The following is an 11,679-nucleotide window of genomic DNA, read 5'->3' on the forward strand; positions in this document are numbered from 1 at the left end:
ACATTGCAGAATATCCCCCGGAGGGCAAAAGCACTCCAGGTTGAAAACCACTGTTCTATAGGTATCTTAGAGATGTGTTCAAATTGACCTTGTTCTGTCTGAGACCCAGCTGAAAGGAACTCTGGGTTTTAAGCAGTGGCAAAGCTTCCAGTTGGCTCCCTCACCAGTTAAAAAAGGTCAGCTGTGCTTGCAGTCTAGTGTCATAGAAAGCCTTGCCTCTCAAAGTGGGGTCCCCAAGAGAACTGTTGCCTTCTTAACTGATTATTGGGCATTTTGTAGGTAGAGTCAAAATATCCAGCTATGTTTAGAATTCTTCACTTAGTCGACCCAGAGAGTTTGGTGTGGGAAATCAGCTGATAATGACCAGGGTTAATATGCTGAATTGAAAAGCCATTGGTGCCCCAGATCAGCTGAAAAACTATTAGCTACAATAATAGGTGATCCTTCCTAGGTTTGTTATGAGTCAGATACTGTTTTAACTGCTTTATATGCATTATCTCATTAAAAACTTAAAAATAAAGTAGATATCTTATTAACAAATAAGATATATTTGTTATATTAACAAATAATGGAATTTCTCCAGGTCACATACCATGTGATATTCACACTGGCATCACTCTTGTCAGGTGATGCTCTCCTAGTGGCTACTCTTCCCAAATTCCACTAATCATTCCTTCTACTTGCCATTTTAGCTCTGTGGTTGTAAAGACTCCCCTGTGAACTGCTCTACCATCCTTTCTGATTTCCCTAAATCCTGTCCAAACTGCCATTAATAGTCACTTTGCTAAAGTTATCAATTTCTTCCTTGAGTGTGCCACCTGTTTCTTGCCAGGACCCAAGAAGATGCAAAGAAGACCTAAATAGATGAAGGAAAAGAAATGCATCATTATTAGGGTTAGAGGGTACAACACTGTAAAAAAAGGAAATGTTGCTTAAATTGATTTGTAAATGCTGTAAAATCCCAAATTCTAACAGGATTTCATGAGTAACTTACCAGATTGATTCTCAACTGGGGTCATTTTGGAAATCAGTTGGGCATTTTTGTTTGGCATGAAGACTGAGGCTGTGATATCCATAAATGGCATCTCCTTTCATATAGTAAAGGGCATATTACCAACTATTTGTTATAAAAATGAGGCACTGGATCTGAGTTAAGACCAAATGTGAGAATAGTCAGGAAATTTCTGAATAAAAAAGTAACAAGGCGCCTGGCTGGCGTGGTTCAGTGGTGGAGCATTGACCTATGATTCAGGATATTCTGGTTCAATTCCCAGCCAGGGCACATGCCAGGGCTGCAGGCTCGATCCCCAGCAAGAGGGGCGTGCAAGAGGCAGCCGATCAATGACTTTCTCATCATTGATGTTTCGATCTCCCTCTCCCTCTCCCTCTCCCTTTCTCTCTCTGAAATCAATAAAAATGTATTTTTTTAAAAAAAGTGACAAGGGGAGGATTTCTCCTCCAGATCTATAAAGGTGTTATAGTGCTGCATTGCCTACAATGGCATAGTACCAGCACATCAATGAAAGAGGAGATCTCAAAATTAATGGCACTTTAGTTTAAAGTCACATCAATGACAAAAGGAATTAAAATAATGTTGGGGAACTGGCTAAATTTTAGAAAAAATTAAGCTGTAGTCCTACCTTGTTTCTTACAGGAAAAATAATTTCATATAATTCAAAAATTTAAATGGAAAACATTCAACATTCAAAGTACTAGAAGAAACCATAGATGAATATTTTTATAATCTTGAAGTGGGAAAATTGTTCTAATTATGATCACAACAAAACACCAACAGTGACAACCCAGAGTCTGAAAGAAAACACCGAAAAATTTGGCTACATAAAAATAAATCTGTTGGATTAAGAATAACAATCAGCCTGCAGGCACAGATAGAACTCTGAATCTTTGCCTGATTTGCTTCTGGACCCAGGGATTGGAAAAGCAGAACTTGGTGCTCATTTTTGTTGTTTCCAAATGCACCCAGCTCCAGCAGAGGGAGCCACAAACTGTGGGTCACTGGTAGCTCTGAACAGGGTACCCAAGGCAAGTCACAAACAGCATCTGACATTGGCCTGCACCAGAGACCCTCCAAAAAGACTGGGAGTCCTAGCAGACCTACCTAATACATAGAAACAAACCCAAAGAGGCAGCCAAGATGGGGAGAAAAAAACAAGCCCCAAATGAAAGAAAAAGAGAATTCACTAGGGGAAGAGCTAAATGAAATGGAGATAGGCAATCTATCAGCTATAGAGTACAGAATACTGATTGTAAGGATGCTCAACAGCATGAGAAAAGATATGGAAACTATGAAGGAAATTAAGAATGACATAGCAGAAATAAAGAATACATTGGAAGGAATAAACAGCAGATCAGAGGAAGCTGAGGACTGGATCAACAAATTAGAAGACAGGGTAGAAAAAAAATCACTCAATCAGAGATCCAAAAAAAAACAAAAACGAGAGGACAGTCTCAGGGAGCTGTGGGACAACATGAAACATAATAATATTTGCATCATAGGAGTAACAGAAGGTAAAGAAAGTGAGCACCTGCTTGAAGAAATAATGGCAGAAAGCTTCCCTAACCTGTTTAATGGAAAAGTCACACAAGTTCAGGAGACACAGAGAGTCCCAAGCAAGAAGAATCCAAAGAGGCCCCCACCCACACATCATAATTAAAATGCCAAGAATTCAAGACAAAGAGAAAATCTTAAAGGCAGTAAGAGAAAAGCAATCTGTAACCAACAAAGGAGCTCCCATAAGGCTGTCAGGTGATTTCTCATCAGAAAATCTACAGGCAAGAAGGGAATGGCATGTATTCAAGGAAATGAAAAGCAAGAATCTGAAACCAAGACTACTCTATCCATCAAGACTATCATTCAAGATAGATGTAAAATAAAGAGCTTCCCAGACAAAAAAAGGCTAAAGGGATTTATCACCACCAAACCAGCATTGCAAGAAATGTTAAAGGGACTGAATAAGAAGTAGAATGCATCCAGCTGGCATGGCTCAGTGGTTGAGCATTGACCTATGATCCAGAAGATTCCAGTTCAGTTCCCGGTCAGGGCACATGACCGGGTTGCAGGCTCGATCCCCAGCAGGGGGCATGCAGGAGGCAGCCAATCAATGAATCTCTCATCATTGATGTTTCTCCCTCTTTCTCCCTCTTCCTTCCTCTCTCTCTGAAATCAATAAAAACATATTTAAAAAAAAAAAAGAAGTAGAATGCTTGGTAAAACTCCCTGTGAAGCTGTCTGGACCAGGGCTTTTGTTTGCTGGGAGTTTTTTGATACTGCTTTGATTTCAACAGTTTTTGTTGGCCTATTCAGTTTTCTGAATTCTTCTTGATTCAGTTTTACATGATTTCGCTCATATGTGGAATCTAATGAACAAAATAGACTGAGGAATAAAACAGATCCAGAGACATAAAAGCATGGAACAGACTGAGGGATCTCAGAGGGAAGGCGGGGGTGGGGGAGTGGGTGGGGAGAGATTAGTCAAAGAACTTCTATGCTTTTATGCATAACCCATGGACACAGACAATAGTGTGGGGAAGGCCTGGGGGGTAGTGGGGTGGTGGTGGAGGGGATCAATGGGGGGAAAAGGGGACATCTGTAATACTTTCAACAATAAAGATAAATTAAAAAAAAATTATGTTTTGACCTGGGTGGTTTTGCCTTAAAATAATCAATCAACTATACATTTTGTTTGTATGGAATTTTCTATGTTTTATTTTACAATAAAAAAAAAATCTGTTACTAGGCTTATTGTGGTGATCACTTTGTAAAGTATATAAATATCTAACCACTATGTTGTACACATGAAAATAATATAATATTGTATGTGAACTATAATTTATCTGCTCACTCATCCATAAAGTGAGGAATGAGGTTGTGTGATCAGTAAAGACACATCCAGGTTTTCTATGATAGTATTCTAAGGGGTTATGATACTGTGCACTTAGGTTATTGATTATTCTTTGTCTTGTTATTTATCTGATTCATAACTCCTACCTCCCCAATGATATTATAAGCCCATTGAGTTAAGAATGCATTGTCCCCCGAATCTTATCCATAGTAGGTGCTTAAAAAAAATCATTCTTTTTTATCATAAAAATGAAAGTGATCACAAAAATAAGAACAAGTCAATCAATGAGGTCAATTTTGAGAGGAAGGTCATTATACTGATTAATCAATTAAAGTGACCAGTCATCTGACTAGTTTCACTAGCTGTTTGAATTAACTGGGAGTTTAGTCAAGTGAAACTTGCCTAGTAGTCGAGCATCAATAAAGCCTTTTGTTTTCTTATTGGAAGAGATTCCAAGTCCTTAAATCAATGTGGTAAATTCAATAGCAGAGTGGTTATTGATTTTCTAATAAATTATATCATATCATTCCATTTTAACTTCAATTATATTAACAGCCTGTTTATTTAAAAAATCTTTTACTTACCAACTTTATTTTGAAAAACTTTAGATATATAGAAAAGTTGAAAGAATTATACAATGCCCATAATATCATCTCATACCGATTTTATATTCAGATTTCCTCAATTTATCCCCAAACTATCTTTTATAGCTTTTTTCTGATTCAGCAGCTACTTGGTGTGTCTGTAATCTCTTTACAATCTTTCTTTATATAAAAACTTTTAAAATGTGTGATATCCACCCTCCCAAAGGTGACTTAAAGCTCTGTGACAAAAATGTTCTCCTAAATGGCAGACCTATATTTCCAGTTATGTGCTGGATTGTTCTATATGTACAAAGAGGGACATATTCTTCTAGAACAAAGCCTTAAGATTTTGAAACATTAATGTGTAAAAGCTGAAAAAAGTTTGAAAAAAAATACAACTAACACTGCCATTTAAAAGCTACAATAATTTTGTCTTTTTATAGGTCAAGGCAGTGAAATTTGTTGCATTCTCTGTTCCTTCCTCCCCTCTCTCTCCCCCCCCCTCCCCGTCTCACTCTCTGTCTCTGTTTCTATTTCTCTCTCTGAAAACATTTTGAATGGGGCTTTTAGTTAGGAGGCAAATAAAAAGTAAAGGACTTTCATTTCTCTTTTATTTTCATAGATAAAATATACTCACATGATACAGAAATATACACACACACACACACACACACACACACACACAGAGCGAGCGAGACAGAGACAGAGAGAGAGGTGCCAGGGACACCCCAAAGCATCCCTAGTTTAGTGATTCACTAGGGGGCTCACAGGACTCTGCATATAGTTTACTCCCAGCTATGATCCGTTACAGTGAAAAGCTACAAGCCAAAATGAGGACGTGGGAAAGATCCACGGAGCAATGAGCGAAGGAGCCACGCACAAGCTCAGGACACGCTTAACCCCCGGCAACCAACTGAGAAAACACACACAAAATGCTGCCGACCAGGGTCGCTCATAGGGACCCCGAGCCCAGGGCTTTTCGCGGGGCCGGTCACGCAGGCACCCTCTGCCTAGCACATACCCAGCTTCCAGGCTCCCAGAAGGAAAGCAGGCGATCAGTATAAATCACACCGTTTACAAACACATTTTAGCCTCAGTGAGCCACTCGCTTCCCAGCTCTGGGAATGGGAGAACCCACTAGAAATCCAAGTTTCCAGCTGCAGGTCAAAGGCTAGGCTCGGAAGCAGCGTTTCCTAATGACAACAGCCTCAGGCTCGCTGTTGACTCCTGCCTGCTCAGACACGGACACGCATGCACTGATGGCCACAGAATAAACACATCTTCGTCTCATCATGTGCTATTTTTCCAACTCCACCCCCGCCCCATGCCCACAAGATACCATTTTTCTCAGTTCCTATTTATCTTTCCAGAGTCTTTAGAAACTTCCCTCCCCCTTTCCCCCTTCGGTCTACTTCGTTAGCATGCACTTCGCTTCTCACTTGGCCTTCCATGTGGAGCTCCTTCCACCCTTCACCTTGGCAGAAGGGCATCGGCATTCTCTCAGGCGGAAGGCCTTGGTTGCCTGGATGTGCCCCACTTCGCTCCACCATCCCCCGCTGCTGGGCAGCTGGGCTGTTTCGGATCTTTGGTGTTCCAAGGAGTAGTGCAATGACTGACCTCGACTCTATGGAAGACCTTCTGCTGAAGGGTTCACGGTGGCCCCAGCCAGTCTGAGTGATGACCCACATGGCCACATGGTGGGCCCAGTCTCCTGCAGGTTACTTAGCTCCAGAGCAGTTATTGGATGGAGAGGATAGAGTCCTATGTATTGAGTGAAAACGGGCCTCTCATTGGCTGGGCTGCCTCATGCTTGGTTTTTTCTAAGTTTCATTGCATTTCATTTTTTCCTTTTGGTGGATCAGGAACTGCCTTGGTGGATAGCTAAGGTTTAGCGTAGGGTTGCTAAATTTGGCAAACTGGGACATGCTTATACTAAAACATTATTTGTTGTTTATCTAAAATTCAAATTTAATTGGCTATCCTGTATATAATCTGGCAGCCTTACTTTAACGTCACGCTAATTTAGAGATTTAAACATCGAAGGACTCTTGGGATTAAGTCTCTGAAATTAAAAGGAAGCCCAGGCTTGAGCCGCATCCACAGTGGTGAACAAGTCCACAGCTGGGTACGGAAGTCTAAGTTTGAGTCCCAGCTCTGCCATTTGACCCCAGCATAGCCATCAAAGTGGTTCAGGAGAAACTTAGCATCACCCATGCTCTCCTACAGCTGATGAGAACCTAAATAAATCCCTGAAGCACATTGCTCCAGTCCACCCAACGCTGCGCTTCCAGCATGGGGGACAATATGCCTTATTGTTTCTCTCCGCAAGTTGCTTGATTTGGGTGAACATGAGAAGTAGGTATTAACCCCACTGCTTCCTCAGTTTCTGCGGCCTGTCTCCACCCTTAGATGCTGAAAGTCAGGCTCTGCTTCATGAAAAGGGGATAGGACTTTAAAGGTTCTTTTATAACAAGGCTGAAGTTTTAAGCCTTTCAGTTAAATACAACCACGAACATTTTTCAAATCATATTCTTTAGTAGAAATTTGCAGATATCTTGATCCTGCTCTTTGTAAATGGCCTGTGGAAATAGAACACAGGCTACATAGTTTCTTTGTATATACAGGGTGTCCCAAAAATCTGTATATACACTTTAACAGCTGATAGCTCCATTTTGAAAATGAAACGTATGTTAATAAACACTGCCTTTGTAATTATTCAAAGTGTGTGTACACTTCTTCTGGAACACCCTATAGTATGTTTTTAGCATTGCAAAGCCCCATGCCCCTATTAACCTGGACTTTCGTTTCTCATCCCCCCTTTAAACTGAACCGTGAAGCCCCTCTCTGCTCGGTCCTGTAAGTTTCATTTTACCTTGAAATGAAAGTGTTCTGAAGATGTCCTTGACAGGATATGCAAATTCAGGTGACAAAAATCTTCTTTCCTTTTGAGGACTGGTCCCATGTGAGTATTAGAGTTCTTCAGAAGAGTCCAAATGGTCAGATGCTTTGAAAAAAAAAAAAGCCCCTGATACAAATAATTGAATAGATGACTTGGCTAAAAAAAGAAAAGGCTATTTATGGATGTAATGGTCTCCAAGCAGCCTGCCTGCTGCCTCGAAAAATCTGAAGCAGTTCTGCCAGGTGGGCATTACAGAGAATCTGCCTCGCCATCTGGTTTTCGTAGACCCACGAAGTAAATTCATTAGTAGTAAGGTATAGTGGAAAGAACAGTCTCTTGTGTTCAGGAGACATGGCTTCCTAATAAAAATGCTAACTCATGCCTGTATATCCCTTCATCCTGTTAATAATTCCATTAGGTTAGAAATACCATCACTCACAAAGCTGAAGAATAAAACACCTGCGAGGTAGCTAGTGTTAAAACCTGATTTGCCCACATGCAAGCTAATACTCTAAGAAGTCATAAATCTAGTAATGCAAAACTGGATTACAGTTCATGTTTGTTTTTTTTACTCCACTGCCCATGTTCTTTCCGCAAGTCATCTAATCAGCCAGGTCCTCAACCATTTAACCAAATAATAACAAAAGGTCCTTTTGAGTTTATAATTCTAAAGATTTACTTCCCGTATCTGATACAACTATTCATATTAGATGCTGCCATGTTTCAATTACCCACTGCTGTGTAACAAACCATGCTGAGACTTGTCGCCTTAAAATAGCTACCATTTTATGTGTTCATCGCTCTGTGGGTTGGCAGGGGCTCTGCAGAGCTGTTCTTCTGTTGGTCTAACTGGGGTCCCTCATGAGGCTGCAGTCAGATGTCTTTGTTCACAATTCTGGTACCTGGTGGGGAGGGTTGGGAGGCTGTGACCTCTAGCGCTTTTCTTTCCATGTGGCTAGCTTGGGCTTCTCCTCCTAGTGGTTAGACACTAAGGGTGAGCATTTCAGTAAGACAGGCCCCAGTGCGCAAGCTCTGACAAGCCCTTGCTTGCGTCATCCTTGCTAAGGCCCTATTTGTGGCTAAGCCAAGGGTCAGTAAGGGAGGCACTGCACATGAGCATGGATACTGGGGGCCATGGTCACTGGGAGCCACCAAAGTAAGTTTACCACTTGTGACATATAGAAGTAAATGGGTTAGTATTTAAGCCAAGATCTGCTGTTTCCGATTCTTTGAAGGATATTGGATTTAAAACACATTACTTTAGATGACTATGCAGCCTTTGAAAGTCACATATTAGAATACTGAATGACATGGGCAAAGATAATAGGCAAAGTGTAAACAAAAAATATTTAAAAATTACCACTTGCTTGGTCACATACACTTTTAACCATTGTCACTGTCAAGTAATTATGAATACTTTTTTTTTTTTAAATTTCTTGTCCCTGTATTTACCAAAATTTCTTCAATGGATATATATTATTTTATAATCAGTAATAAAGTGTTTTTATAACTGAAGAAAAAGATTAAAATATTATTGCAGTAATAGATGATAGATGAACAAGGTTTGGGTATACCTATATAATATTTCTATTACTATATTACCTAATAGATCCTATAAAATAAATATTTGCAGTCAATAAAATAAAGTTCTTACAGAAATGCAAATAAAATGACATCTCAGTATTTTAAAATTATCAGATTGGAAAAAAGGGGGAAAGACTGTCAATTCAGTGTTGGCCAGGATTTAGGGACTTTGAGTGGGAGGGCAAATTGATACCACCTTTCTGGTGAGCAATTAAAATATACCAGAATTTAAAATGGGCATTGCTCCAATGGAGCAATTCCACATGTAGGAATTCTAACTAAGAAGAATGTTTTTAAATTCTCCAAAATGTAGGTGCTCGCTTGTTTTGATTTATGGAATTAATTATGGTCCTTTTGTTAAAGGCACTGACCCCAGAGAGGTGTTACCGGGCAGCCGGGAATTGAACCATAACCTCCTGGATTATAGGTTGATCTCAACTACTGAGCAACACTGCCTGGGCTGCCTGGCCTTGCTTTAACTTTGTCTCAGTTTTCCTATTCCACTTGCACTGGAATTTTCCTACCTCCTTACTGCCCTGTAACACTTTCTTCCTGTATATACTTTTCTTTGCTCTTTTGCTTTCTAAACTTTAAAAAATTTTTTTATTGATTTTCAGAGAGAAGAAAGAAGAGAGAGAGAGAGAAACATTCATCAGTTGCCTCCTGCACTCGCCCTGAGCAGGGATCAAATCTGCAACCCGGGTATGTGCCATGACTGGGAATCAAACTTACCACCTTATGGTGTAGGGGGTGATGTTCCAATCAACTGAGCCACACTGGCCAGGGCACTCTTTTGCTTTCTAAATGTATATACTTACATGTTGGGAGGGGGACAGCAGACCTTGAGAGCTTTGTGGCCATGACCTAAACCCGAAGTTCTGAATCTTGGTGGCACATTGGAAAGGCATCTTGGTGTCCGGCACTCAAAGATTCTGATTTAACCACTCTTGGGTGAGGCTTGGGTATTGGGAGTTTTCAATACTGCTGAATTGGTTCCAATTGACAGACAAGCTTGAGACCAACAGAAACAGTGGAAGCTCTCTTGACTTGACCTCTATTTAAAATCCGATCGGTTAACCTGCATTCTCCTTTCCTTCTGTAAAAAAAAAATGTTGACAGATCTTCAGGACCTATTTAACATCTCAGGTCGGTAGGGTACTAGTACATATGCCCTCTGCATCGGCCTGTTGATTTCCAAGATTCAGTTATTTCTGAACCTTTTTATGCCAGTTATGTTTTTAATTGTAATATTATAGCTCAATTAAATATGAGTATAAGAAGAGACAGTTCAATGTTTGAAGGACAGCCAAAGTAAGCTGCTTAAAAATGATGTAAGAACCAACACACAGAAGGGCAATGTCCATCAGTGGACATTCGGGCACTCTGCCACCTGTCCGGACAGTCCCCTGGGGTCTCAAAGACCACTTATGGCACTAGAGGCAGCTGTGGTGAAGACTGGCAATCAAGTCAGGTCTTGAATGCATTTTTCAAAAGTGTCTCGCTTTTTTCCTTTTATTTTTGACTACAGCTCTTCAGGTTTTAGTTACTTGACAAGGGACTTAAAAAGAACTGAGAGGCCCCAGATGGTTGGCACATTGTGGGGCATGTCATGTAACGTGTTTTTGTTGCAGCTGGCACTGAAGGCTCTCAGGTTTGATTCCCAGTCACGGGCACGTACCTGGGATGCAGGCTGGATCCCCGGCCCCCACTGGGCCTGTGCAGGCAGCAGCCAATGGCTGTCTCTCTCTCACATCGATGTTTCTCTCTCTCTCTCACTCCCTCCATCCCTTCCGCTCTCTCTAAAAGTCAATGGAAAATATATCCTCAAATGAAAAAAGAGAAAGAATGTGATAGAATGTACTAGAAGGGAATGGTGGCAACACCAAAAGCACTTCAATTCCACCTAATAATGCTGTCACACCACTTTGGGGGTGTTTTGTTTCATGTGACAGGTCTTACCAAATCCAGCCGAGCTACAGGATGGACAGGCTAAGTGTCCGGGAAAGATGACACAGAGGTTCAGAGGATCAATCAGAAAGGGCTTTGTGAAGGGACTGCTTACTGGTGGTACTTCAGGGCAGAATTTTCCAGAGCCAGATGGCTCTATTCCAGCAAGGACTGAAACAGGACAGCACAAGGTGTTTAGTATGTAGTACGTTTGAGCGAGGATAACCAGTGAAGCGGGAGGCTCTAGCCACTGGGCAACACCGCCCAGGGCTCTATCACACTCTCTCTTAAACAGATCTTCCCCGACAGACCTGGTTTTAGCTCTTTATATTTCACTGGGACTTTAAGACAAAAGGCTGCCACTCTCAGTTATCCACACTTTAAAGATGAGCATGCCTGGGCAAACATAATGATAAATGTACTTTGTCCCCACAAGGGTAACTTAAAACATCACTGAATAGGTAGTTGTTTCTTGGGAGGAAACTCTTGGCACTTGTGAAATGAACACACGTGAAAAACTTGTACGGGGCCTACACTTAAATTTGGGCTGCTCCACCTCTGGACAGTGAACAGTACTGCTTTGCTGGGTAAACGCTGTGTGATCTTCAATTTTACAGAAACATCTAGAATGATCAACTTGGATGCCTTCTGAGGCACAGCTGTCATGCTTCGGGGCAAGGAGACTGCTAATTAGTCCATCAGAAATACCTTCCAAATGGAGAAGAGCTGACTTCAGAAAACTTCTGGCTTTTCTGTGATTTTCTATGGCGGGCTATAGTCGGGGAGTAGCACACACTTTCAG

The sequence above is a fragment of the Miniopterus schreibersii genome (assembly GCF_964146895.1).
Source record: "Miniopterus schreibersii genome assembly, chromosome: X".
Taxonomy (NCBI): Eukaryota; Metazoa; Chordata; class Mammalia; order Chiroptera; family Miniopteridae; genus Miniopterus; species Miniopterus schreibersii.